We start from the raw sequence: 25,972 nt of genomic DNA on the forward strand, positions 1-25,972 counted from the left end.
TTTTAAAGTGAAATGAAGAGCCAATCATTATGTCTGTCCCCGAAACCTCAAAGAGCCCCTAATTTCTGTTTTTATCCCCCCCATTTACAGTGGTTGCCCGAGTCCCGAGCGATCACGTGGTTTGCAAGACGGGTGACGTCGTCGAGAAAGTTTTCGCTCCGCCTCCCGATTCTCAGAACTAATTTGCTATTCTGTGACATAACGCAGGGCCGTCTCTATAATAAAGCGATAGACTACATATATAATCCTGTACATTGTGATTGCAGGGACGCGTACAGGCTACAACGTTTGTCTTTTACTTCTGGCTTCATCGTTTTATTTGTTTTTTATTTTATTTTCTATCCCTTGGGTGTCATGCAGCATCATCTTGGTGTTTTTTTATTCTGGAAGATCAATCTATATCACTTGAACGCTTCCCTTCTGTATTTCGAAGGCCTCGTCAATGCGTAAATGCTGTAGTTAATTGGTTTGTTTGCCTGCTTTTTGCTGCTTTACTTTTTTTTCCTTCCCATTCGTGTGTTGGTCGATTCGCAAGGTAGGGCGCACCGGCGGCGCGCCATTTGACATGTCTTGTACTGTATGCTCGTAAGGTGACTCGGCCAAATCAAAAGCAATATATTTTGGGGGTGCACGATGGAGGTTTTTCTGTTGTGATTGCAGATAAGTAGATATGTACAGTTCGAGCTTTTAAAAATGACGGCGTTAAGGCGTTAGAGCGGGTGTGCTTTTTATATAAAATAGGAGTTTTGCGGTTGAGCGTAAGCATTGCTTGTTGGACTAAAAATGCTTCATCAGCGTGCTAGTATAAGCCAAATATGAATTTTATAAATGGCATAAGTCAAATGGCTTATTTTAGAAGATATGGTATTTTGATAAGGTCGTCTTTAACATTAATTAACATTTCCGATACTGTGGGGGCTGCACTCAACAAGTTCTTCTCAAGTTCATTTTTGTATAGCGCCACCCGCCTTTGCTATCTGTGCAAATTCGTGCATCAAGGTTGTCACGACGTAGTTCATTAGCTACACCTCCGTGCTGCCATCCTGCGTTTTAACAGGCCCAACGCGAGTTTGGTGCACACAGAGAAAGGTCGGAGGGCACAGGCTTCTTCATTACTTGTGGCGCAACCGACTACACGATAGAGAGAGCCAAAACGGTCTGTGCAGCCATCACTGCTAGATGTTATGCCGATTGTTTTAGGTTTTTTTGTGTCGTTGCTGTGTCTTGCAGTGATGCTATCTTGTGGCCTATGTCTAGCCAGTGTTCTGTAGCTGACACGAACGATTAAGATAATCTATTCCACTGTAACATCAGCACTTATATTTTTACAGGACGACAACGATATTGTGCTGTACAATTACTAGATCGTCGTGCAGCGTGAACAACATGTGTCACCTGGGTGTTGTGAAAGGCAAACACACCTGTCAAGATTACCAAGCAGAATTTGGATTTGTGGTGTTCCTGTTTGTTTTGGGAGATGGGAAGAGGCTGGAAATGAAGGGAAGCTTCACAAATCCTGTATTACTCTGTCAAACTGGGTTAACTCAATGCAGTATATCCTGACAGAATCGGGCATAAGATATTAAGCAGCTCTGGACATTGGTCCAGTGTATCGCAAGGCCCACCCAGGCTACCTTGAGTCCACAACACTAAATGCACTACAGCAAATATTCGAATTAAAACTAAAATGATTTTTTATCTGTCAATGAACTATAATTCCACACTGAGAAAAAAAGTTTACCATATTTTGGCTTTTAATGACACGGCAAATGTAACTGCTTTCAAAACATTAGCAAAATAATAGAAATCCTCCGCGGATTTTATTCAAAAATATTGGTCATATAGTAAGGTTACTAACAGTATTAGTAGGATTTCAGCATCGTCTATTCTAGTGCAGAACAGAAATCAATTTTGTGTACAGTGATCAATGGAAATGCGAATTGCCAAAGCCTTGTATCAAATTCAGTGGTACCACAAATGTCGCTCATGTTGTAGAGATTGTGAGGGGCTATTTTAATTTTAATAGGATTTTGACACATGATTTTTAATTCACTTAGATGTATTAATTAAATGAACGTGACATTCCCAGTGTGATTTTCCACTATGCCTCTTTTGTTAATTTTTGCATTTATTATATATGCAGCCACTAACAGGTGGCAAGAAGGGCAATGTGCAGTTGCACTTTGGTGATACTAATGATGCTCCGATCAGCAATAGTTTTCATATAAAGGCTAAAATTACAGCATTTACTAAAGCCATCAGGTTGAGATCGAAGTACAGACCCAGGCACACTGGGTGAATGGTTTACCAGAATTTGGGACTCGAAGTCCTCCCATTTTGTTTTTGGTGTAAAATATTTCTGCGAATGCTGACATCGCCTCAGCAAAGTCTTGCCCTTTAACATCCATTTTCTAAAGATCATTATTGATTTTTATGATGAGCAAGGCAGGTTACCCAGTAATACGACCAGGAATTATACAATATACAGCACGGTTTGAAAGTTTTTACCGACTTTGGACCTGTCAGAGTAATTTTAAGTTGCATTTTGTTGTTGTTATTATTATTAGTATTATTATTATATTCGTGTATATACAAAGGACAGTGTTAGTTCCTGTACTTGAAAAGTGCGTAGCCAAACGTACAGTATTATACGTAGTCTTGCTGTTTGTTTGAGCATTTGGTTCAGTGAAACAGATAAACTACGTGCCATTTCACTAATCATAAGTAACATCTTGTACTCTTGCAACGTACACATGGCTCATAATTCTTGTTAATTGCTGAAGGCAATCCCGTGATTGTGGTTCAGTTTCATTAACTTCCACGGACTCCAATTACTCCATTCGAATAGGAGTTGCACTGCAAGGGTGTGCCCTGCCTTTAGGAGTTTCCATTCTCGCCCTAAAGTGTTCAAGTTCATCGAGGGGCAGGGCAATGACAAGGTGTTTCATTCAACAAAACCGTCCTGTTGGACCAGTCTAGACAGCTTTTCGTGCGTGAGCCCGGGGTCTCATATGATTGGAGGAATAGGCGGGGGCCAAAACGTCCTATTTTTATCGAGAACAATATAATAGCACTATGGGGTGTTATTAGTGCGCTCGCGTTCACTGACTCAAATTGCATGCCTTTTGTATTTTTGTTTCCTCCTCTGGTGCTCTCTACCCGAAGTACATAGGTTGTTTCTAAGTTCATACTATCCATTGTCTTATTGAAACGCAGATTGTAAATTAAATGGTCGTTGGAAAGGGTTTTCACCGCAGTAAAAAAAATATTTTAAATGTTTAAGGACTTTACTGAAAAAATGGCTCGACAGCTTTCATTAATACAAATCCTCAACAATTCAATTTTACTTCATTAATAAGATCTCACTGTCCCATTACTTCCTAAATTTATATCACCTTATTTTCCTTGTTCCATTCTAAAGCACAAAATTGGCAAAACTGGAAATAAATACTGAGTACTTGAATATAAATAACACAAAATATACGATCCTGGAGTTATGGTTTGTTTGAGGTCATACACGTAGAGTGCATTCTTGGAAGCAGCACCGAGAGCCTATAGGGAGAACGTGGGGCTGCAAAATAAACCTCCGCGAGCCGTTTGTGTTTAGTGTTATACAGATCGGCTTGTATAAAATAATCTTTTTGCGCTCACTTCTCAAAAATTACCTATGAGTATGGACATCGAGCAAAGCCAAATTAACAGTTTGTATCGAATATCTATTTCTACTAAGTTTAGATAATTGTGTCCCGTTTAATAAATCAAACGAGCGTGTGTGTTTATAAACAGGTCGCTTTATGGTTCTTTTTATAAACTCTTACAGATTTTCTATCCGGAATGTTTGATTTTCAGCATGGTAAATCCATATTTAAATATATTAATAAATATTAAAATGTTCTACTTTAACTTCTGTATATAGTTAAAACATTTTAAGAAATGCCGAAAGTGAATGATGTTTCATTTTAAACCAAACGCTTCAGTGTTGTCTGTTTTTAAATCAAACTGAAACTGTCACATTATTATTATTATTATTATTATATAAATATTTTCAATATTTGATTTTATTTATATATTGAAGCAACAAAATTTAATTTGGTAAAGATAAAACGCATATGACAGCTGCAGAAGATATTTCTTTTTGAAATGTATTTCTTACTATGTTTCAGAATAATTATCTATGTTAAAAAGTAGTGGTAACAGTTCAAGCAAGCTAAGACCATAATAAAGATCTGAAAGTGACTATCAGCGGGCACAACATTTAAAGTTTAGTGGCTTTGTGTTCGTTTCTGAGGATACTATAGCGTTTTTATTTATTTATTTTTTAAATACTTGTGCTGGCGTCTTGTGTTATTCATTACGAAAGAGTTTGGCAGTTTTTTTCGACGAGCCTTTTCTGCTTGTGTGATATATTATATAGAAAGGTTGCATATAAACATACTGTATAAAAAGTGTCTGCTCAGTATGGCAGGCCATCTGTTCCAACTTCCAATATTTTTTGTTTACTCAGTTTATACTTAAATCTGTGCTTATTATTTTTCCCACACATGTCAGTCCTTAGAAGAATTAATATTTGGCTTCGTCATCACAAGTCGAGGTTATCAAAATGCGGTCCTTTTGGTCTTATTCCAGTGTTAGCAGCCAATTAGCTTAATTTATCTGATACTCTTGGTAGGACACACTCTATTGCTCACCATTATTTTTAGCAATTTTTAAAAGTTAAATTCAGGGTCATTTGCTTACTTTATGGCTAGTAATGCTAAGAAAGTAAGGCATGCCAAATAATTTGAAGCCTATGGAAATATTACAATGTTACAAGTTTTAGAGCTTAGTTGGAATGCCATTCAGTTCGTGTACTGACATCTTTTTAAAGTAAGAGTGTTTTATAATATAAGATATTTCCAAAACTTTTTATTTTTCAACCTCAGAAAAGACATGTTGTCTTTGAATATGTTAAAGTCAAATAATTTATGATTTAAAATGCTTAACCTGACATTACTGAAATGCTTACAGTATGAATTGCTTGGGCTGCGCTCCACTAATACCATCCGTTATTTTTTTATTAATAAGTCTTGATATTTTTAAGATCTAATTTGGTTTCCCAAATTCTATGCAGTGAAGTTCCTGAACTGTTCAGTGTATAGTTTGTAATTGAACCGTGCAGACCCATTTAATGGAGTTATAGCACTGAACTTCCTCAGACTGTTATTTCTCATTTTGTGTAACTAGATTTGGTGTAGTGACATTTTTGAAAAGCCAAAACATTTTTCTCTTCTTGTGAATATCACAAGACTTGATGATTGTTAAAGGCAGTCATTGTACTATGTTGTTCTCTTTAATGAATATTCATTTTCCTTATCAGTTGTTCCATTATTTCTTTACAGCAGATAAATTGTCACACATTTTATAACCATGTACTGCTATTTTTGAGCAGGTTCTGTTAAAAATTATTTGAGAGCGAGAGCACTTTATGAAATGCAAAACACAATAAATCACTTTTTGCTGGAAATTTGATTTTGATATTCTAACTTATAATGGTAGCCTTTTGTAATGTATACATATTCAATTTGCTATGCACAAATAAAAGGATTTGGTCTAGATGCTTTGAGTTTGGATTATGTAATTTGTTTTGTGCAGTTCTTTTATTTTGATCCTGTTCATCAATAGTCTTTTTTTTATGTTTCAGCACTTTTTCTTAAAATGTTTATCTATTGAGTGATAGATGCTACTGCATCCATTGCTATTCCTTCCTTTTTTATTTCATAGAGTGCTGATATGCAGTTGTTTTTGTTAGGATAAAAAATATTTTGTAATTGTTCAATGACTGCACACCTCTTGACTTGCAACTGTACAGTGTGGTTCATTTGTTTTGTGACTACAGGCCTCCCATCTTCTAGAAAAGAATAGTCACTTGTTGGTCTTTGCAGGTTAACTGTGAAACCATCCAACCAGTTCTTTAAAAAGTGTATTTTTGCCTGGCAAGCTTTGCCTTTGCTAAGAAATGTTTCATCTTTATGTTTAAGACATACAGTTTTATTATTGATCTTCATGCCAGTTGTTATACTGTCACTGTATTCAGGGTTGATTCTTTCCTTGCATAGGAAGCTGCCAGGATGGACTCTTGACCTCTCCATCGTGAACAGAGTAATACTGATCCATCCACCCAGCATCACCATTAAGGCGAATGAGGCATTTTCCTAGGGTGCAGAATAGGGTGTTTTTCCAACCACACAGGTTAGCTACTGAACATTCAATTAGTGCACTAATGAGGTTGGCCTACGGTGCAAAATAACCTTGCACTGGCACTGAATCCACTCTTAATCCACTTTTTCAATGCATGCATCAAACTGCAAGAAAGGAATCAACTCTGAATGGTATTGTTTATTGTAGGACACACTGAAAACAGATTTTAGTCAATTTTAAAACTGTCATTTTACTTGACAGCATGCCTTTGGATTGTGCCAAAACATGTACATGAACACAAGGAGAACATACATAATCAAGATAAATGGTAAAATTTGTTAACAATGAGATTATGCCATAATGAGCTTCTTTTTGTCAAGTTTTGATTAATTCTATATCTAGTTCCACACAGCTTCTTCAGTGTTAAAACTCCAATCATCTCTTTTCTTTCTTTCTTATCAAGGTTGGGGTAGGTGACAGCCAGTGTCCATTCAAGCAGCATTGGATGCAAAGCAGGTACCAACCCTGGCTGAAGATCTTTGTCTGCCTCAATTCACTGTTACATAATCTGTTTAGAATTGCCTGTTTACCTCAAAATCTGTGCGTTTTTGAGATGTGGGAATAGAGTCAACAGAAACAGAACAGGTATACTCCAGATATAGGATTTAAACACAGGAATATCTAGCAGTTAGGCTGTAGCACTACCTACTGCACCACCATGACACCCATTGTTTTGACTGTCTTTCTCAATCCAGAGAAGTTAGCTGAATGTGCCAGTCCATGCTGGCTTAAGATTGTTGTCCATTTTAATTTTGGAAATGCTAAATGATCAAACCAAATCTTATTTTTTTTAGCCTATAGTCACATTTGTAAAATGTGCTTTGAAGCACCAAGCCAAGTGTCACAGAAAAACAGAACTGAAGCTGCCTGTCAAAACGTGTTCAACACATTCCATACATTTTTCAGGTAGACAGATGCCATGTGTACAAACCAAGGTTATGGAATTTTTTTCAGTCATCTTAACAGTATTTACAAGGTGTGTGGAAGAATTCCATATTTTAAAGGGAGATATCAATCATAAACAAGGCCCGAAGAGAACACCATTTAAAAATATTTCAGTATAGGAAAGATCTAAAGTGAGGTGCTCCTAGGCTGGGGCAATGCCTTGATTTAACCTTTCATACACAGTGCACAACAGACAATTCTAAAGTATACCTGCAAAGGGTGGTACATCAAATAAAAACTAATTTACAAGAAGGATAAACGGATTGGCTGTGTGTGGTTAACAAGGCACAGCAATCAGTTTGTCAGCCTTATTGCTGGTCATTCTCATTTGTGCAACAGGAACATGGAGTGTAGTGATTGACTAGTTTAGTTTATCCATTAAGTTCTATAGAGAACCAGCAGCAGATTACCCCTTTATATGAAATGTTTCCTAGCTGTGGAGCTCTAATGTGGAAGCCATGTGCGTCTGTCAATTCTTTATTAAATAGGAGCTAGGAAAAGGTGTCCTGGGAGGCTAACGTGTCACATCATAATCTTAAAATGTTTGTTTGACTTCTACCAATTCTCCTGTGGTGCTTCCTGTTGACTCATTTGCATCCAAAGGTTTTGCCTTCAGATGGTAGGCCTTGTGTTGTTGGAATCAATAAAGAAGAGACCATCTTATGTGAAGCAATCTTCTGATAAAGAACAGAGCAAATATTAAGTCAAAAAGGTAACAGGCCTTTGTGAAACCAGACTATTTCAAGAATTTTATTTTACAATAAATACCATTCCTCTGATGATTAATAAAAACTTTCTTTGTAGGTTTTAGAATTCTTTAAAATCAGTTAAGTTACTGACTGTCCATTCACCTATTTTCTAAATTCACGTTGTCCATTCCAAATTTATAGCAAGTCCATCCATTATCTATCCATCCATTATCCAACCCACTATATCCTAACTACAGGGTCACGGGGGTCTGCTGGAGCCAATCCCTACCAACACAGGGTGCAAGGCAGGAAACAGGGAGTGCGCGCACACACACACACACAAACCAAGCACACACTAGGGACAATTTTGAATCGCCAGTGCATCTAACCTGCATGTCTGTGGAAGGAAACCGGAGTACCCGGAGAAAACCCAGGCAGACATGGGGAGAACATGCAAACTCCACGCTGGGAGGACCCGGGAAGCGAACTTGGATCTCCTAACTGCGAGGCAGCAGTGCTACCCACTGTGCCACCGTGCCACCCTTGTAGTAAGTCACAGGACTATATTCATTTTAATGTAACAAATGGTACACCCTCAGTGGGGAAATGTAATACAGAACTTCACAATGAAACCCCTAATGCCAGATAACCCTGTCAAATCATGTGGAGCAGGAGCTAAGGCCTCATTTAGACCCAAACCTGTTTTTTACTATGAGGCATGTGGTCAGTAGAAGAAACACTAAACATAATAGCAAAACTAAGCTGCCCAAAAACTATTGATAATCAAATTCTCAGTTTTAGAAACAAATGGATATTGTAATGGGATCTGAACTCTCATATCTGTAATGGATTCTGGATCTTCATAGACTTCTACAAAAACAAATTCAAAGATAGTATTGTATGATAAATGCTCGCTTCTCCGTTACAGCTCCTCATGTGAGCCCTACATATAGGAAATGTCTTGAATGGCTTGCAGTCTGAAGCTCAGCCTTGGAACACAACTGTTGTAATGGCTAAATAACTGAAGTGACATCCCCTGCTTGCATTCATTTGTTAACATAACATGACATGACATAACCCACTTAATCCGATTCAGTGTTGTAGAGGACTGGAGCTTATACTAGCAGCACTGGGTGCAAGACAGGGAACAGCCCTAGATGGGATGCCACTCCATTATAGGGCCCACTTACACACACACCCTACATTCAAACAGGAGCCAGTTTGGAATTGCCTGATATGTGCATCTTTGGCATGTGAGAGGAAAACTTTGGTTCATAGAGGAAAAACTCACGCAGAATATGCAATATTCACAGAGACAGACACAGGAATCAAATCCTGGGTGCTGAATCCAATGAACATCAGTGCTGCCCACTGCACCACTGTGTCACAGGTTTTAAATGAACAAAGATTGTTTATTTTCTATTAACATTTCTATTAACATTCATTGATGATGAAGACACATCAACTTATTTCAACTTACGATGCCTAGGGTGTGCCTTCATTTCTAGGATTCTGTGTGGACTTTCCCCGCTTACATGTATTTCCTTTGGTAAATGTTAGTTGATTGGAGTCTTCATGAGAGATTTTGCCCTGCAACAGTGTCTTCCATAGTCGATTCCTTTTTTGTGCTTCTGGCTGTCAGAATAAATTCAAACTGTCCATAACTGATATCTTTGGAATGAAGATAGCTTCGTCTTATAGATAATTGCTGCTGTCTGACCTGGCATGATAGTGTTAATGGCTATTCGTATAATGCCTTCTTAGCCATTCAATTTAGAATGTACATACTGGTAGGTTGACATGTATTTTACACTTTGTATAAAAGCTCATCTCATGTAAAGTTTTCTTGAATTTCGTGCTTCAATTAAAAGAGGGCTATAGATTCACAACATTTCAAAAGACCCTAATTAGCACCAGAAATGTTTTACTCTACCTTTATTCTTGGACATCGCAGGCATCCTTGACATACAGTTCATAGCTGCTATCCTGAAATGGCCAAGTGAGAGTGAAGCCAGGGGAAGAGAAGCGAGAAGGTGCCTATGTCATTCAGTGCTACAATGATAACATCTAACTTGATAACAGGTAAATTCAATCATTTGTTTAAAAAAAGAGATTATGCATAGTACAAATGAGATGAGTTTCATTACTTTCCTAAACCACCTCTGACTGAGTATCAAATTTCCTATCATACAGATTATTCATTATCTCATTTCCACCACTGAGAGGATGTTGGTTCCTATTAGCCAGGTAAATACTGTGCTCTTTGCTCCAGAATTATTCACTAGATATATGTGACAATGCCCCATCAGTAGGCCTTCCACAGCTTTATTTTTAAAACCCCCTTTTCTAATCATCAGTAAGTCAGGGCATGACAGATTAGGTAGATCTGATGAAATTACAGAAAGTTCTGAGAAGAGTTTCTAGAGTAACATCAGAAGAGAAGCAAAATAAAGAGAACAAAGTCTAAACCTCAACCCTTTGAAGACCACAGCAGCAAATAGTTTTTATTTTTGTTCCAGGTTAAAGCAGCTTTTATAGGCATTTTGTAGGCATCTTATTCTTTTCAACTTCTTAACACAATTACCTGGTTAAAAACATAGCTTTCAGGATCAGTGCTTCAAGCGATCTCTTCAAGCGATCTGATGTCTCCATTCTGGTGATGCTTTTTAACGAGAGTTTCTCATATCTCTTTAGTTCAACTGCTCTCAGGAATGAAATTTCACATCTCCCCATTTCTTCATATCTTGAACAGAATAAATACTTTTCATGTTTGCCTTCCCACCTTTTATGAAGATATATCCTGACATCATGAATGCTCAAGTGCAGTTTAAATATCATAACCTTGTGGCTCCTTCAAGGTTTGTCAGTTCATGAAGAGCACAGGCACATAACACCACTATTTACTAGTCTTCGACCATTAATGAAGTGGTATCTTTGCATAAGGTTTAACGTTCTTTTCTGGCCACATTAGTAGACTAGGTTCAAATGTTAATATGGTTACTGTCTTTGTGGATCTCCCTCTGTTATTGTTGGTTTTCTTTGGTTTTTCTTTCATATCCCAATTGAAATGTGTATTAGGTGTACTGGTAAATTTCAATTGGCCTGACGTGTGATTGTTCTCTGTAATGAACTGACACCACATCAAGGGTTAATTACCTTGGCCCCAATGCTGCAGATAGGCTTAGTACTTACGCAACCCAAAATTTTAACTATTATGCAACCCAAAATTTTAACTAACCAAGCCAGAAAATAAATGGAAGGATAAAAAAAAGACAATGTGATGCATTTGAAAAGTATGAACACCACAGGATCCATAAGCTATGAGTCCCAGTAGATGGCAGTTCACAAATACACCAGTAAATAGAATCTGAGTACCCACAGCTAAGTAGCAGAATGTTTAACCACTGTACCACTTTGCTACCCTACAAATATAAATTATGGACTTTGAGAGACTAGGATTTCTAATGAATCTGACTAGAGTGTAGTACAGTGTTGACCTTAATAGAGTTCTGAAAACTGTTCACCAAAATGCCTGATGATGAACTATCTCAGGCATGAACAGGCTCAGTAACTAGAATACACCTCAGTGTTCCACACTTGTCTGAGAGTTTTAAAGTGTTGACAGTTCTTGGAGCTGCATTTCAGGTCTTCTTTGGTAATATCTTCATATCCTTTTTACAGTTTACACTCACAATTTCCGAGCATTAGATCCTTCTCCAGTGAACCGATATTTTTTATGATGTGGCTAAAATATTTTACGTCATCTTTATTTGACTACTAATGAATTTTAGTCTGAAATGATTTTCTTCCTCTCAAAATCTAGACGAGTTTGCTTCAACACTACAAAGACATTTATCTTCTAGTTATAACAGCAATCAGTTTTTATCACTAAAAGTATTGCTTTGGGCTTTTGATACATCATCCCTAGATGCCATTATCCTGTTCTGAGTTGATGTGATATTTTAGCATAGCATCTTCTTATTTTATGAGTGCAATCTCCATCGACATGGACTTTTCAACATAGAAAATTATTTTTTGTATGACATTTCATCTTGATTTATTTTCACTTGGTTAAGCGGTATGGTGGTAGAGAGGTTAGGGCTGCTACCTTATGGAGCAAGCATCTTCTGGTTGAATCATATGCCTAGACATTGCACATGTTGAGTTGGATATTCCCCCATCATTTCCAAGGATGTGAATCTTAGGTTAATTGACTGGTGTGAATGGTACCCTCACCAGGCCTGTTACCTGCCTTGCTTCTATTGCTACCAAATAGATTCCAGCTATGAGAGCTGGTAAACATTATGTTAAGTTTATTGTAAGGTGGTTAACACAGTGTTGGTCTTGATTCTGCTGAGTGTATAGTGACTAACTTGCTCTTAATCATTTTGCAAATAGATGCCTAGTATTATTTGCATATTTTTGTAACTATGTTGATTTTGGTTGTTTTTAGAGTATGGATTCTTTAAAAAGGGAGGAAAAGTAAAAGACTGCCACATTAGCGGGAAATGTGTGGGGTCTGTGAATGCATAATGCTGTATACGCTAAAACTAATGCACATTACGTGTACCAACATTAGAATTCTTTTTTATCAGCTACATTCAATTCACTCCATTCATCTTCCAAACCCACTTATCCGGAGCAGGGTCACAGGGAAACTAAATACTATCCCAGCAAGCATCAGGCACAAGACAGGAAGAATCCCTACCAGGGTGGACACATACTGGGGCCAATTTAGCATTGCCAATCCACCTAACCTGCATGTCTCTGGGAGGAAGCCAGAACATTCAGAGGAAACTCGCGCGAAAATGGGGAGGACATGCAAACTCTACACAGGAACCACCCAGGACACAAACCTGGATCTCCATATTGTGAGGCAGCAGTGGTACCACTGTGCCACCATGCTACCCCTTTATTTAACTCCATTTGTTGCTTATTTTGGATGTTTATTTTTCCTTTTAACGGTAACAGCTAAAGATAACTAAGATTTATTAAAATACATAAATAAGAGAAATGACAGTTTACAAAGTAATTACACTTTTGAGAAACCTGTAAAGATAACTTCATGTGCATGCACAAGTTTCTGCAGTCAGAGGAGCGAGAAATGTGATTGCAAATGGGACGGGAGAAACGAAATGAGGCTTTTTAGCCTGGGATGAGACATAACTTTTTCAGAGAGATACTTTCAAGTCCTGCTAGACAAGACTTTATACCAAGAGATTTAACCACGCCTGGGGCCAGAAATAAAAGACAAAGAGTAGATGACAAAGTAGGACGTCGTAAAGAAGTTCCAAAATGTTGGAGCAATACACATGCAGAACAGTTTAGAGATAATGAAAGTACTAAAATTCGAAAGTCTCAAAAAAATGATAGTAAAGATCGCATTAGCGCAAACAAATGGAAATTATTACTTCGTGAAATAACAGAATAGCGAAAAGAGATTGAATATATTGTTCAAATTTAAAGTTTAAGTCGGAGACTTGTAGATTGTCTAATTCGTGTTGCCTTCAGAGAAAAGTAGTGTTTCTTTCCAATGAAGAGGCATATCTGCATGAATGAAAAGATTTGTTGTGTGGTGAAAGTGAAATCCACATACGCGAGTGGTAGAGACGCAAACTGACTGGTGTGTAGCGAAGGTTGGGGGACTTGCAAGCGAAGCGAGCAGGGGGCAAAGCCCCCTAGTATTAAACAAAGGAATGCTTTCTTGTTTTTTTCTCCTCCTCTCTTATATACAGCAGAATATGCAGACAAACCAAGCTGAAGTGAATGGATTTTTCTTTCTTGGTTTCTCGTCAAGGAATTCTAATTTATATATAACATTGTTTTTAAATTGTAGAATTATCAAGGGAAAATTTTCTGAATTAAAATTTATAACATATCAGTTCATTGATTTGAATGGAAGGGAATCATCTGTATTCTGTCCTTCTCTTTATCAGAATGTGATTTACAAGGGGGTTTCAAACACCAATGCCTGTTACACATCCAAACGTTTCTAAGAGCTGTTTATTTATAGTTAACCTATTTTGTTCAATAATTCCAATGACTTGAGCAGAAGAGATTGCATGGGAATCTAATACAGGTCTTCAAAATTCGAAAAGGAATTGATAAAAAAGATCCACCCATATTCTTTCGACTCAATGGCGAATAACATACACAAGAACACCAGTGGAAATGGAGGAGAAGTGCATTTAACACTTAAGCAATGAATTACATCTTTACACAAAGTGTTGTGGGAATCTGAAACATATTACCAAGTGATATAGTTGAAGCAGCTACATTGAAAACCTTTAAGAAGTATCAAGGTAAGATATTAGGGCTTCTTAGCTTTTAGCTAAAAAGCAAGCATTAAGGACTAAACACTCTCCTCTCGTTTGTCAAATTTCTTACGTATTATTATTAATATGGTGATACGGAAAACAAACTAGAAGATGATTTTGCAGACCTGTTGCATTGATAACTATCTTTCATTTCTACCTGTCACAGCATCCTTTATCTTTAACACCCTATATTTGGTGTCAGTAGTGGGACTGACAGCACGAGTAGAGCAGAGTTTTTCAATTAAACTCAGTAGCTCCAAAGAGAACGTTAGCAAGCACCTTTGGCCTAAATGGAGCAATATCGAGATGAAGGTATAATCTTTGGGATTTGGGTGACAACTGGAGCAGTGAGGTGGACATACTGTGCCACAGAGCCTCCCTGTTATTAACTATTTACCAACCTTATTTTCAACTTGTGCTTCATCCAATCCTGCCTTTCTTACAATATTTTTGTTGGGTAAGGCAATAGAGGAAAAATGTGTAAAATCCCAGCTGATGGGACAACCCTTCTTATCCAAAATTTATTTTCATGATGTGTCTTTTAAAATTCTTGTAACTTTCGCTTATTGAAATATTAGCATTGGTAATTTTATGATACCTGATACTTCAGATAAGCTTTCACTAATCCAGATGTGTCATTTCCCATACCTGCATATCAGCAATCAGCTACATTTCAAGGCAGAGCCTCAGTTTTAGAGAAATAATTAAATAGCCACATTAACAAGAGCCTACCCAGGAAGAACAAATCCTAGACAAGGATAGCAGATGAAATGAAATTTGTGAAAACATTTTAATTTAGGAACACACTGCAGGCTACTTTTTAATTGTATGCTGAGCTCACAAACAAGGAATTTGTGGAATACAGAGAGGAGATTTAGTTTAAAATAAATATCTTTTTCCCTGAATACAGGTCTGAACTGAAAAAAAACTCATATGAGACTCCTGGGTTCTAAGAAAAAGAGGATCTAATGGTAATGTTCATAATTTAAAATACCGTTAATGCATCCTCATACCAGACTCTAAAATAAGCTATTTCTTGGCAAGAACATACTTTACAGAAAAGTTAGAAAATATGTTTGTTGCACAGAGAATCATAAATCTATAGAATTATTGTCTCGCCGTGGTACCCTGGGGATCTTTATTTTGAGCCTCTTTTAACAGCCCACCCAGCTCCTTGCACGGCAGATTAAACTGTTAATTTCACTAATAGACCCAAAACACTTTACAAAGCAGGATTTCTTAACACATTACCCAAGAAAATCCTCAAGTCAGCCAAGTGTTGTGTCAGCCTTCTTGATTATGAAATCCATCTTCAGAAAAGCAATAAAAGATGACTTGATTTAAAGAGGCCAAGTTATTTAGCTTCAAGCTGGCTCCCACTCTTCATTCTTTCCTCTCCAATTTGGACAAGGAAAGGGCAGAAGAACCACCTCTTCAGATTTTATTTAATCTCCAAGGACTCATATCCAGACACTTGTAATGTGGACTTTTACAGTTACCTGATTCTGTGCCATAATCATCTGTTGTGCTTATTATGATGTGATTACTTATAGAGCTTGTGATATGCTGAACTGACCTGAATTAGTAGAAATATCTGAAGCACAACTCCTATGGTTCAATGCTCAATACATTTGTGTTTGTCCTTATTTCTATTAAATTACATGGTAAATAAATACAAAAAGGTCCTCCATGGAGGTGTGGCTTTCTGTGATGATGATGACAATGGTGATGATGATGATCATGATGATGATGATGATTTTAGAGGGAATTGCCTCAAGTTCTGTTTTCAAAGAGTTGTGTCTGACTGGTATTGCACAATCACCCGTTTGTCATTTTTTTTTTTATTTTTTTTTTTATTAATTTTATTACAATCCATACAAAGCAATCAAGATTTACAAAAGAAAAAATGAGTTAAGAACAGATCGATCCCCACCCCTGAGAGAGAGAGCAAGCCAAATAACGTTAAATTTAAGGCTTGTAAACATACCTAAATTTAAAAATTCTCTGTGCTTTATGAACTTATTTTAAAATATTACTGATTAGATCCTGCCATGTTTTGAAAAAGGTCTGCACAGATCCTCTAACTGAGTATTTGATTTTTCCAATTTCAAATAATATAACACATCAGTTTCCCACTGACTTAAAGAGGAGAGTTTGGATTCTTCCAGTTTATCAGAATAAGTCTGCGTGCCAACAGTGTAGTGAATGCAATCACAATTTGTTTGTCTTTCTCCACTTTAAACCCCTCTGGAAGAACCCCAAACACAGCTGTTAATGGGTTAGGAGGGATTGTGAGTCCAAGGCTGTCTGAAAGGTAATTCACTAAATTTTTGTCCAGAATAATGTTAATTTGGTGCAGGCCCAGAACATGTGACCTAGTGAGGCTGGGACTTGGTTGCAACGTTCACAGGTTGGATCATGCCCTGGAAACATTTTGGAGAGTTTTAGTCGAGACAGATGTGCTCGATATATAATTTTGAGTTGTATAATTGTATGCTTTGCGCATATGGAGCTTGAGTGAATTCTCTGCATTGCTACTTTCCACTCCTTTTCTGATATATTAATTGAGAGATCTTTTCCCAGTGTCCTCTTGGATCTTTGAAAGGAGGGATTGTAAAAGGATTTTATATATTGTAGAGATGGAGTCTAACTCCTTGAAATTGAGCAATAATTTTTCCAGCATGGATGAGGGTGCAAGATGAGGAAAATCTGGAAGGTTCTGTTTAACAAAGTTCCTGATTTGAAGATAGTGAAAGAAATGTGTAGCTGGAATGTTAAATTTGGAATGTAATTGTTCATAGGATGCAAAGGCGTTGTCTATATAAAGATCTCTAAGCAAGTTAATTCCAAATTTTTCCAGATATTAAAAACTGCATATGTTTGTGAAGGTTGAAAGAGGTGGTTCTCTTGCAGAGGTGCCACAGATAGAAGCTTCTCCGTCTTAAAATGCTTTCTACATTGGTTCCAGATTCTAAGTGAGTGGAGCACAATTGGGTTATTAGTGTATTGCCGATAGCGTGTGTTTATTGGAGCACAGAGCAAGGAATACAAAGAAGTACTGCAGGATTTTACTTCTATTGTGGTCCAAGCCTGTGTATGTTCTTCTATTTGTGTCCAGGTTCTTATCGACTGTATATTTGCTGCCCAGTAATAAAACTGGAAGTTAGGTAGAGCCATGCCACCTTCTGCCTTTTGTCTTTGTAGGGTCTCTTTTGATGCGTGGATGTTTTGAATTCCAAATAAATGAGGTTATTGTTGAATCTAATTGCTTAAAGAATGATTTATTAATGTATATTGGGATGTTTTGAAATAAAAAGGAGCTTAGGAAGAATATTCATCTTAACAGTGTTAATTCTTCCAGCTAGTGTGAGATGAAGGGTTGACCATCTATGCAAGTCTTGTTTAATTTTTTCCATGCAGACTGCAAATTTTGTTGATAAAGAGCTTTATGTTTACTTGTGATGTTTACCCCGAGGTATTTAAACTGTTCTGCAATGATAAAAGGTAGGGTGTCTAATCTAATATTATATGCTTGAGAATTCACTGGAAAGAGTACACTTTTATTCAGATTAATTCTGAGACCAGAGATCTTTTGAAATTCTGTGAGTGCTGCTAAGACTGCAGGCACAGAATTTTCTGGGTCCGATATATACAGTACCATGTCATCTGCATATAATGAGATTTTCTGTTCCAGTCCTTCTCTGCTAATCCCCTTTATCTGATCAGTATTTCGACAATGTATTGCCAGTGGTTCAATGGCAATGCAAACAACAGTGGTGACAAGGGCATCCTTGTCTAGTGCCACGTTCTAGTTTAAAGTAGTCTGAGCAAATGTTGTTGATGCAAACTGAAGCTTCTGGGTTAGTATACAGTAATTTAATCCATGCACAAATGTTGGGCCAAACCCAAACTTCTCCAATGTAGTAAAAGGTATTTCCATTCAATCATGTCGAATGCTTTTCTGCATCCAATGATAATAATATTTCTGGGGTGTTTGATTTAGTTGGTGAGTATATTACATTAAACAGGCGTCGAAGATTTGAAGATAAGTGTCGGCCCCTAATAAATCCAGTTTGGTCTTGTGATATTACGAGGGAGCACTTTCTCCATCCTTCTAGCTATGATTTTAGAGAGTATTTTAACGTCGTTATTCAGAAGTGAAATTGGTCTGTATGATGCACATTGTAATAAGTCCTTATTTTGTTTTGGAAAGACAGTGATTAGTGCTTGGCGAAAGGTTTGTGGAAGAGATTGGTTATCTCTGGCTTCTGTAAATGTTGCTAATAGGAGGGAGCTAGCTGAGCGGAGAATTTCTTGTAAAACTCTGCAGGGTAGCCATCAGGGCCTGCTGCTTTTCCACCTTGGGTGACTTTATAGCATCTAGTAATTCTGATAATGCAGAGGTTTATCAAGTTCCTCCACACTAATAGCGTCTATTTGTGGTATCTGTAATGTATCCAGAAATGCATTAGATTGTGTATTGTCTTCTTTAAACTCAGTAGTATATAGGGATTTATAGTAGTCTCTGAAAGTGTGCATTATATTTTTGTGTTCGATGATTTTATCTCCATTCGTGTTAGTAATTACCAAGATTGCATTGCATACTTCTTGCTTGTGAATTTGTTGAGCTAAAAGCTTATTAGCTTTCTCTCCATGTTCATAGTAATGATGTCTGGATTTGTAAATTAGTTGTTCAGTTTCTTTAGTTGTCAAGAGGTTTAATTCTGAATGCAGAGCCTGCCTCCTCCTATGTAGAGTCTCGCTTGGTAGTCTGGCGTGTTCTTCATCAATTTTAGTAATTTCGCTTTTTATCTCTGCTACTTTCTTGGCTTCGGATTTATTTCTGTGGGAAAGATATGAGATAATCTGTCCTCTTAAGAAGGCCTTAAGAGTTTCCCAGAGAATTCCTGCAGAGATCTCGGGGATGTATTTGTCTCTAGAAAGAATTTGATTTGTTTGGATATAAATTCAGTACAATTCTCTCAGCTAATAGAAGCGGGTTGAGCGCATCTGCGGGTGAGTGTATGGGGCTTGTAATTTTAACTCCAAGATCTTAGGTGCATGGTCAGAAATAACAATAGCATCGTATTTGCAAGATTTAATCTTAGGCAAGAAGTTATTGTCTATAAAGAAGTAATCAATCCTTGAGTAGCAATAATGTACTGGTGAGTAGAAAGAATATGTTCTTGAATTTGGGTTTAAAAACCTCCAGGGATCTGATAAGTTGTGATCAGTTATAAACTTTGTAATTATCTTTGCAGTGTTAGATACTGTTCCCCTTGTGGAGGAAGTCCTATCTAAAAGTGGATTTAAAACACAATTAAGGTCCCCAGCCATTATAACTTTATAAGTGTTCAGATTGGGAATGGATGCAAATAAATTTTGTATAAATTCCTTATCATCAACATTAGGTGCATAAACATTTATCAAAATCATTTTTAGCATAATTTACATTACAGATAGCTTTCTTTTTTTCAGACATTTTTTTAACTTGCTTTACTTTAGCCCAGAACTCTGGCAGAATGGGTCACATGCATAGCTTTCGATACAACTGCTGTACTGATCTGGAGCAGCCGCTTCTCTATGCTGTGTTTGTGTGTAATTTATTAAACTCATTCTTGAGCTTTGGGATGTACATAGATAGGTTTTTGGTTGGTGTTGGGTTGGATTTTTATGAAGGGGCGAGGCCAGTATTAGAAACTAGTTTCAGGCTGAAGACTGGCACATTGTGTTATACAAAATAATCATCATACCACCTACTAGTTATTTTGAGAGAGAATTTTGTAACACTACAAATAATTAAATCTGTCTTTGCAAATTATGTCATTTCAATATGGACTAGTACACTTTCCATATGATTGGTTATGATAAATTCACATCAGGTCCTCCTTGGCTAACCAAACAACATCCTTGTTTTAAAAGAATGACACCTGTTGCGCTTCTTGTTAGGACAGGTATAAAACACCTCTCTCATCAGATGTCACCACAATCTACTGACTCTTGATCAGGGGTCTCCAACTCCAGTCCTGGAGAGCTACTGTGGCTAACGTTTTTCTTAATTAGTGACCAGTTTTTGCTGCTAATTAACTATTTCCCTTTATTTTAATTGACTTTTCTTGAGACTCTGACCGCTGAATTTATTCTTTTTCTCATAAACGGCACCTAAACGTAAATTTGAAGTGAAGTGAGCCAACAGATGATCAACTAAGTTGGGGCCCCTAACTCCAACCTTCATTCAGTTGCTTAATTTGAAGCCATTTTTATTGCGAATTAAACCCATTATTTAATTCCATGGTGCTCATTCTGACATGCCAGACATTTCCAAAAATGTTGATTTTCTTTTTTAAGAGCGCTGTCAAAATGTTTTGTGGACAGATCAACATTACTGAGGTCTTCACCTTTCTTTATTTTCAGTTATTGTGTGATGGATGCAGGTTGTTGTTTATGTGTTGGTTCATTTTGTGTCTTAATATTGTTTGGTTGCTAATTAAGGAAAAAAATAAATAATTAAGGGGCCCGAGTCTTAAGTTGAGCATCAATTAAAATTAAGACAAAGAGTTAATTAGCAGCAGAATTTGGTCATTAAATAAGAAAAGGGTTAGAAAGAAAACATGCAGCCACAGTAGCTCTCCAGGACTGAAGTTGGAGACCCCTGCTCTTGATCATCCATCCATTCATCATCCAACCAGCTATATCCTAACTACCGGGTCACAGGGGTCTGCTAGAGCCAATTCCAGCCAACACAGGGCACAAGGCAGGAAACAACCCCTGGGCAGGGCGCCAGCCCACCACAGGCTCTTGATCATTTGATTTCATAAAATTTTTATTCACAGCCTGGCACAGAGCTACCATATTAGGGTCAAAAGGAAATCAAAACTCAGCCTGTTAATAATAGAGTGAACAGTTCTAACGTAAAGTGAAGTCATTCCAGATAAACAGGTTTCAAACTTCCAAGAACTGGGTTCCACCCTAAAGTTTAACTTCATGCTAACACCAACACATCCCAATATTTCCAGGGTTAACTGGCAGACCTGATTAGAAAAGCCCAAGGTGCAGCCTAAATAAGTACTCTGCTTTCATTTCACAAGGTCACCAGCCTGATCTCTTGGGTCAGTGAACATATATATTCAGTGCCAGCAGTTTTCTGTAGGATCAGTTTCCTCTGAAAAACACTTCCAGACCTTAACAACAATAATATCCCAAACGAAGAGTATTGACTGGCAATGAGGAGGCGTTCATTTCTACAAACAGACTGTGTGTGCGTGTGTGTGTGTGTGTGTTTCTGCTGATAAACCTAGGACTTTTTCTTTTTCTTGAAACAAACTTCAGTTTTGTTTTATACTCCATCAGGCTGGGTTCAAAGGTCTTACATTTATGATTCATCACTACACTGGGTATAGGATTTCTCTTTGTAATAGATATCTTTGGGTTAAACTGAAAGACACATCATCATTTTTCTGATTATGGGGATTAAGATTTCCCATAATGTTCCAGCACCCCTCTATGTTCTAATTCTTGATATAACCCACTTCCATCCTGTCATCTTTGGTCAGATAGGAATGACACCATCATCTTCACATCCATCCATTTAGCCATCCATCCGTCCATCCATCTTTTATCAGAACATTTTAATCCAGTTCATGATCACTATCAGCATGAGGTACAAAACAAGCACCATCCCTGGGCAAGGAAGGCAGTCCATTACAGGGCCCACTGTGCATACACAGTCATTCACACATAAATAATTTAAAGTGATCAATTAACATAGCACTCATTTTCATTCTATACTGTATATTTTACTTCTGAATCTTTATATAAATTTCCATTATGGGCTTAGGTATCTAAAGTAGGACAAAACTTCTTTGGTGTACTTTCTGTCTGGAGTTGAGTGACCTTTTGCTATTTAAACACCCACACTTTCTCTGAAGGTCAGCTTTGGCTAAAAAAATTGTATTTAAAATTAAAAGTTATGCTGGAAAAGAGGCACTCTGAGACAGACCTTGAACTCAAAATGACATCAACAGTGTAATGACTCTGACTTGTTGCCAGGTTTAGATTTTACTCTTCTCAGTTTTGGAATATATGGACATGATTATCTGATAGTTTATAAAGTTTACCATTATTCTGTCAACACCTTTCCGTTTCTTGTTTTATTCAGGTTGTCACCAGTTTGTGTCAATCTTTTCATGTCGCAGCCATGTTGTTTACAGTTTTTTATGCAAACTGCTGTTTACATAACATGGATGCATTATGAAATCATGTCCCACCTAAACAAGACGGTGACAAAAAATTTCTGGTACCTAAGCATCAGAGCCATGTATTTAACAAACGAGAAAGATTACTGATAGCTAGGGGCAAAAAAAAAAACAAGTTAGTCAAAGGACTACAAATTATTTTTGAAAAACATTTTAGTTTTAACCCTAATTACTGATGGCTTCTTTTGGCTTGCTGATTTTTGCTTGTGCTTAGATGATGGTTCTTTCCACCCCTATTCATTCCTTCTATCTACTGGTCATTTTCAATTCCTCCAAAATTATAGTGTCTCTATCTAAGTGATAATGACAGGCAGGGTATTATTAAACAACTCTTCTTCTTCAACAACAAATTCTTCTTCTTCTTCTTCTTCTTCTTCTTCTTCTTCTTCTTCTTCTTCTCTGCCTTGCTTGTCTTGACTCTGCCTTCCCAAAAACACACAGGCTTCAAAAATACTTTCAAAATTGCCCTCTAAAAACTAATTGGAAAATCTTTAGAAAAAATAGTTTATTTACCAAAAAGCTCTGAAGAGCACAAGGAATTGCCTGAAAAGGCAAGGCAATCCACAGTGAACAAGGTCCCAATGTAGAATCCAAAATCGTAGTCAAAAACACAGCACAGGTTCAAAAAAATCCAGAAATCATGAAAGGCAATAGCACAAGCACAGTAACACAAGGAAACTCTCCACTCCTATGTTCGAAATGAACCACCAGCAACTATGGAAGGAATGCCCATAAACAGGCTGGAGGGACATTTTTTGTTTGTGTTGACTGGCAGGTTAACCCACCCCTTGGGGAACCACCCATAAAACACAAGGGACATAACCCTAGGATATTTCCACTAACAAATAAATGCAACGAAAATTTACATAAAGGAAACAAAAATACAACTAAATGGGACAACATTTGACAAAACAAACAAGAAATATAACTTTGAGCAGTAGCCAGGAGAGACATGCAGGGTAAAACATGACACTCCCCAGGTGCGCTGTTATGACGTACCTCTCCCAACTGCAAGCTCAACAGACTGAAAATGTGGAGGCAGATATAAGCCTTGACCCAGGTGTTCTTTGGGTGCTAATCCAACATGACAGGAAGCAATTTAGGGTTATCCTTTGCACTGTAGACACTTGTGTAACAACAACATTTCCTATGAGCCTTTGAGGGATCCTGGACTACATCAGTAGAGTATTGCTGCTGCAAACTAGCAACTTGAGGCAACATGGCACCTTTATAGTGCATTTCCAATCAAGGATATTGTAATATGAGATCCAATTCACATAATAGTATTCTGTTAATAATATGTATCGTGTGACAGATAGGGGGTGCTGTTGTCCCCTTGAACCCTCAGACCAGATGCCAGACACCAGATAAAAGTCTAATTATTACATTTACTATAATAATAATGTGCACAAAGCACCCTCCACTCCACACTACTCATAAACAATAAACAATACAATTCACAATAATCACAATCCTCCACTCCCAGACACGTTGTCACCCTGCCACCCGACTCAGCTCAATCCTGGGATCTCCCACAGTTCTTTTTAAAGTCCTTGACCCAGAAGTGTTTCTGTCCCTCAGTCCATGTGACTTTGTAACACTTCCGGGTCAGATGAAAACTCTTTTTTCTTCATCCCGGAAGTACGTCATTTCCTCTGTCCCTTCGGCTGGGAAGTACTTCCGGGCTATAAGGAAAATAGAAGTCCTTGAGCCTCCCTGCAGTGTCCTCTGTCGGCCCCCACAGTATCCAGCAGGGCTATGAATAAAGACTCCAATGTCTATGATGCCCCGCTGGAATTCGGGGCACTTCTTTGTTGCAGGGAGGGCTCCATCTGACATCTTGGTAGTATTGGCTGGGAGAAGCTGCCGGCCATACTCCACAATCGTCATGCAGCCACCAATGCCTTGCCAGTATTTGACTTTCATTTCACTTGAAACACAAACAATGCTTTCACATGTCAGGCCTCAGAAACAAAAACCAGACCTGCGCTTTATTTGGGGCTACTTTCCAAAAAAAGTAGGCCTAATCACCTCAGACAGCCTGGCCTAATAAAATTGGGTAAAGGCTTTTACTGTAAGTCTCAGGGAGAAAAAAACATGAAAAAACCTTTGACCAAAGAAAACTGTTAAAGGTTCTTTTAATAGTGTAATATTTATTAATGAATATTCAAGAAAGAGCACAAAAAGGCAATGAAGGTCTTAAGAAACAAAGACAAAATATGGAAACCTAAAAGCAAACACATCCAAATAAATCATAATATAGAAAGCAATACCTTCAAACATGTACATGTACAGGTATCATGACTTGTTGGTGTTTTAGCATATTCTTTCAGAAATTAATCTCTTTATAAGTTTCTAATGTTTGTTGTAAAATTTTATTTAGTTACAATTTCCTGCAACACCATTTTGTTTTCATCAGGAAGTGCAATTTTGTGTTTTCCAAGGGACACCCTTGGAATGGAAGAACTGGGGGAGAGAGTGTGCAGTGTGCACAGGGCATTACCAGTGCCTCATATTCCCACAGGGTAGCATGGGACATGGAGTTCTTTGACTCAGACCTGTTGGATTCCATGGGTGCCACCAGGACATTGGGCACTACTTCATGGGACATCTGCCTCACCCAGAAGTGCTTTTGGACCACCTGTACAGAAGACCAGAAGTACTTTCAGGTGGAAGATAAAAGGAGCTGCTTGCCACACATGGATGAGACTGCGTTGGGAGGAATGTGGACAACACTTGTGAGGAGGAGTGGAGGAGGCAGTGAGAGACAGTGACCAAAAAAAGAAGTCAAAGTATTGTGTGCTATAAAGTGCTTTATTGTGCTTGTGGCTGTGGTGGTGGGAAATGATTGCTGAGAAGAGTATTCCCACAATGAAAGACTTTTTGTGCTTTTACCTTGTGCCCATGCCTGTCTGTGTTGGGTGTTTGGGAAGCTGGAGTGCCCCCTGTTGTCCACAGTTGTTTTGTTTATCAGTTCATGAATGAGGTTGCAGGGTAAAAAAGATGGACTTGTCCTTCCATTGCCTTGTGGCACAATAGTATGGTTCAAAAATCAGAAGATGTAACATAAATGAAAAATCACAGGAAGAATAAAAAACAAAACCACAATGTGTACACTGGAGCTTCCTTTTGGAACTGGGGCCAGAACCACAGCTGCATAATCAGGTGGCCCACATCAAGAAGAAAGTGCAGCTAACTAAAACTACATATATTAATATAATACAGAAATACAAATAATTAACACTATATTACATAAATACAACAATGACAAAGCAAAACCAAGAGTGAAATTCATAATATAACTTGAAAATGAATATTTTAAAAATAAGAAAAAGATAAACTAAACAAAAAAAAAACTTAAGGTAGGGCAACAATCCTGTTTAAAACATAACACAGCATACATTGTGTCAGAAACATTCATATAGGCATTGGCATCAGGGTTCCTGCACATTAAGCAATCCATCCATCCATCCATCTTCTTCCGCTTATCCGAGGCAGCAGCTTGAGCAGAGATACCCAGACTTCCCTC

General features: G+C 37.6%; 1 long non-coding RNA gene across 2 annotated transcripts; it reads left to right on the forward strand.

The window, feature by feature from the left end:
- The first annotated feature begins 262 nt into the window (after positions 1 to 262).
- On the forward strand, positions 263 to 25,972 carry LOC120537127. 2 transcript variants are annotated; one of them, XR_005635265.1, is made up of 5 exons: positions 263 to 446; positions 6,439 to 6,505; positions 6,641 to 6,693; positions 9,826 to 9,953; positions 24,863 to 25,972. It is a non-coding gene; the product is annotated as an uncharacterized LOC120537127 (long non-coding RNA). The 2 variants fall into 2 exon arrangements; XR_005635266.1 differs by lacking the exon at positions 9,826 to 9,953.

Source organism: Polypterus senegalus, chromosome 1 (assembly GCF_016835505.1).
Source record: "Polypterus senegalus isolate Bchr_013 chromosome 1, ASM1683550v1, whole genome shotgun sequence".
NCBI classification, from domain to species: Eukaryota; Metazoa; Chordata; class Cladistia; order Polypteriformes; family Polypteridae; genus Polypterus; species Polypterus senegalus.